This window comes from Eptesicus fuscus, chromosome 7 (genome assembly GCF_027574615.1).
Source record: "Eptesicus fuscus isolate TK198812 chromosome 7, DD_ASM_mEF_20220401, whole genome shotgun sequence".
Classification (NCBI taxonomy): Eukaryota; Metazoa; Chordata; class Mammalia; order Chiroptera; family Vespertilionidae; genus Eptesicus; species Eptesicus fuscus.
The window spans coordinates 68438439-68443362 of NC_072479.1; positions in this window are offsets into that span (position 1 = coordinate 68438439).

Consider the following 4924-nt stretch of genomic DNA (forward strand, 5'->3'; position numbering starts at 1 on the left):
TATTTTTATTCTATTTTATTTTACTTTATTTTATTTTTCCCATTACCATTTATCCCCCTATACCCTCCACCACTTCCAGCACCTCCCCCAATCACCACACTTTTAAATATATATAATTAAATATATATATTTGTTGAAATGAAGATGTATGAGGATATATATATTTGTTGATTTCAGAGAGGAAGGAAGTGGAAGAGACAGAAACATCTATGAGGAGAGAGAATCATTGATCACTTGCCTCCTGTAAATACACAATGGGGATGGAGCCACAGCCGGGGCATATGCCCTGACTGGGAATTGAACCATGACCTCCTGGTTCATAGGTGGACGCTCAACCACTGAGCCACACTGGCTGGGACAATCACCACACTTTTAGACTGGAACAAAAGAGACTGTTTTGCCAACTCTGCTATGCACAAAAGATTTGGATTACAGAATAAGAACATAGAGTAAAAAAAGTTCATACTAGTGAAATTTTAAGTATGCTTCCTAAGGGACATTACTATCATGAAGGCAGGGTTTCAAAGCCAAGGTGTGTTTTTTAAAGTTTTAATGTATGTTTATGCATCATCAACTCTTAAAATCTGCCTCTCTCTTTTTTTAGACAAGTTTTATAATTCAAAAGAAGTTCAAGCTGATCTTCAGCTTATATGTACAGAATGTGTCTTGATTTTGAATCTGTCCTTTAACTGTCCAACTCATAAAAAGTAATTATGCTAACTCTTTCATTATTTTGGAACTTTCATACTGTTGATCTCCAAGATGTATGAGGATATACAAAGGATTCTCAGTTCTGTTATCTGGGCCTGGATTTGTCAGCCCGCCCACACGATCAGACAAACAACTGCATAAACAGATGGGTGTTGGGTTTTGTCAAAATAAAGTGGGAGGCTGGTTCTAGAGATAGAAATCCTCCTTAGGGAAACACTACTCCCCTGGCGATATTGTGGAATCCAAATCTGGGTGTGAAAGCAGTGTTTGCCTGACTTCAACTCGGAGGGTGCTATTCAAGCATCAATCTGATTTAACCAGTTTATCATCCCGGACCACAAATACATGGAGGATTTCATGATGAAAGTGTGTATCTTATATTATGTTGAAATTAAGAAGTCAGTTGACTAATGAAACAACCAACTTTGATTTAAATGCCCTACTGACTAGATAAGAAAATGAAATGCAATCCTACTTTTCTATAGTTCAAAAACATGTAAGTCATGCTTAGTTAAGGGGTACAGAATGTGTCCCAGAGAGAGAGAGCACTGAATAAGCTTGTGTTCCAATCAGATAGTCCTACTTACCCCAATCCACTCAAATCCCTAGAAACATGAGCTCTTGGTTTTTCTAACCTGAAATCTCTATCCCATTCCTTTTCTTGTTCAAATTTCTCCAAGCTTCTGATTCTCAATTAAAAATCCCAGCCACTCCTAAAGCCCCCCAAGGATCTCTCTCTTTAGAAACCTTTAGCATAGTACTAAAAAGGGACTTGGCACTTAAATGGCACTCAATAAATATCTTCTGAATAGAAGAATAAACATGCATAGCACGTTACCAAGTGGTATTGTTGGTACAGAGAGCAATCCCACGTGCTGGGGCTAGGATAGCTACTCTTCTTTCCTTTTAAGACTGGCTACCTGAGGCTCAGATAGCTTATGCCTTAGCCAGGTCATAAGAAAAAGCAAAGCCTACTGTAGTTTTCCCTTCTCTCCTACTTGTCCTTCAAGCTAGATTATTCATGTCCTAAGGCTGGGTGCAATGATGTGTTCTTTCAAGAAGGTGGGTATTCTGAGAGTGTTAATCTTACTGTAGGATTTTTAAGGATTAACTAAATAATTTAAAACATTGCTTTATATGAAAGAAAAAAAATTGTGTTAAGGAGAAGAACTCAAAATTTTCATGGTTTCAAAAAAGGATACCTGAAAGGTTGACTCTGGATGAACACATCTTTTAAAGAGCTCTTCTCATCGTTTCTTTTCATCACCCCATCCCCAACACAACACAACACACACACACACACACACACACACACACACACACACACACACACACGTAAAAGATATAATTTGGACCAGAAGAGAACCCAGGAATTGCATTCAAAAATAAGAACTGAAAAAGAAATTTAAAAGTAACGAACCCTAACTGCCTGACAGGGAACAATTTTTGTTTGAGTGTAGGATATCCCGAGAAAGACACAGACCATAGCAGAGGGAAGCCCGAGGTAATTCCAAAAGCCACAAAACACAATAGAGATAGATAGGAAACAAAACATAATAATAATGGAAGCATAGTTTTATTGCAAATGAAATGAGCATAATAAAGATTTTCTTACATTAGCAATGAGGTAGAGAAGGGGATGTCCATCTTGCTTGTTTCACTCTCATGTTTACAAGAGGGGAGCTTGCCTATTCACATAACCCACCTATTATATGGAATTCCAGTCACTTTCCATGTAAAAGAGAGGGCTATTGGGGAAATAGAACTACAGAAATATTGTAAGAGCCTTTCCTAACTATGTAGAATCATCCACCAGGCTATTTGTTAACATAAACATAACCAAGCATAACTAATGTAAGAAAAAACAAATGGACTACATGAAAAACAGATAACTGACAAGATTTATCAAAAATATACTTCTCTGCCTGGCCTTGAATGGCTCAGTGGTTGAGCGCTGACCTATGAACCAGGGGGTCGAGGTTCAATTCCTGATCATGGTACATGCTGGGTTGCAAGCTCAATCCCCAGTAGAGGGCCATGCAGGAGGCAGCCAATCAATGATTCTCTCTTATCATTGATGTTTCTATCTCTCTTCATCTCTCTTCCACTATGAAATCATTAAAAAGTTATTTTTAAAAAGATGGTTCTCTAAACTAAAATAAGTCTAACAGAATCATCACTTTTCCAATTTAAAGTGTGAAAGATAAAGACAAAAAGGTCTCAAAATATAGAAAAATAAGAAAAAGAAGTAAAAAATATAAGAAAATATTAGCAGCATAAAGAACTGTTCTGGAGATTCAACAGCCATCTAATAATAGTTATAAAGGAAAGAATACAACAAAAATGGAAGAAAATATACTAGAATAATACGAATATTGGGAAATTTCCAAAGGTTAAAGAAAATAATAAATCTTCAGAATGAAAATTCCCCATTAAGTATGAAGCAAGATAAGTGTTGAAATCTCAAAACTTGAAAGATACAAAGAAAATCTTAAAGCTTTTGGCAGTCACCTTACCTGCAAAGGAGCCAAAATCAAATTGTTATCAAGAATGTGACTTCTAGTATCAGACTACACTGGTTTGAATTCCAGTTCTGTCACTTTCGTATCATAAAGTAATTAAAAATCACAATCTTTGTCAGGCCCCATTTTTCTTACTTGTAAAGTAGATAATACGGACATATTTTATTGGTTACTTTTAAGTATTAAATGATGTCAATTAGAGAACAATGCATAGTAACCTGATACCTTGTAAACTTGCAGTAAATATTATCATGATTAAAGGTTAGTTTATAGGTCAATGGGGTAATATTCTTTAAAAACTGAAAGAAAATGATTTTTAAGTTAAAACTCAATAAACAACCATATTATTATTCAGACATGAAGGATAATAATAAAGTTAGTTATATAAAACTTTAGATAGTTTAGCATTCACAGACTGTATCTGAAACAATTCCATACATATTTATGACATCAAAATGAAAAAATAATCCAAGAGAGAGAGAAAAATGTGGGCTATGTTAGGATACAATAAAGTAGCAAACTCAGAGTTGACACTTCTAAAGACAGAAGACAGAAAATAAAACCTTGGAAGAGAGGAACAAAATGTCTATTGAAGAAAGGAAGATACATGCAGAAATATAGGACTAATTGCAAAGAATAATAACCAAGGACTTAATGGAATAAAACTGTTCTTAAGTGAAGGAAGATAAAAATCTACAGATTGAAAGAACCCATATAACCACAGGAAAAAAAATAATTTAAAATCATGAATATTTTAAGATGTATCTTAGAGATATTGTTGAATTACAAATTCAAGAAAAACTGCAAAAGAAGAAGGAGGTATGTGTTGGGGGTTGGGTGAGATGGGGGCAGTATTAAGTGGGTTAGAGAGTTATTGTCAACAATTTTGGAAGCCAAAAAAACAATAGAACACTTCATATAAATTATAGGTTCATTTAATTCATTACATTGTTCAAGATATGGCTCAAATGTCATATTTCTGATTAGATCTATTCTGACCACCCTGTTTAAAATTACAGTCCTTCCACACCCCACAATTTCTCATCCTACTTTATTTCCCCATAGTACTTATCTTTTAATATACAATACTAGAGGCCCGGTGCACAAAATTGTGCACTTGGGGGTCGGGGGGGTCCCTCAGCTTGGATTGTGAAAGGTCGTAGGCCAGGCCGCACCAGTACACAATAGGGGCCAGGGAGGGACATGGGGTTGGCCAGATGGGGAGGGACCGCAGGAGGGCTCCAGAGCATGTCCAGCCCATCTCGCTCAGTCCCGATTGGCTGGACCCCAGCAGCAAGCTAACCTATTGGTCAGAGCATCTGCCCCCTGGTGGTCAGTGCACATCATAGTGACTGGTCGACTGGTTGACTATCTGCCCCCTGATGATAAGTGCACATCATAGTGAGTGGTTGAGTGGTCTTAGCATATCATTAGCATATTATGCTTTGATTGGTTGAATGGCCTACCAGATGACTGGACACTTAGCATATTAGGCTTTTATTATATAAGACTAGAGGTCTGGTGCATGAAATTCATGCATTTGGGGACGGGGGTGTGCCCCAGCCTGGACTATGCCCTCTGACAATACAGGAGCCCTGCAATCAATTGCCCCAAAGAGTTAGGCTCCACCCACCCATCCGGGGTTCCTCAATGGATTGCCCCAAAGAGGTAAGCTAGAGCCGCGGATCCCC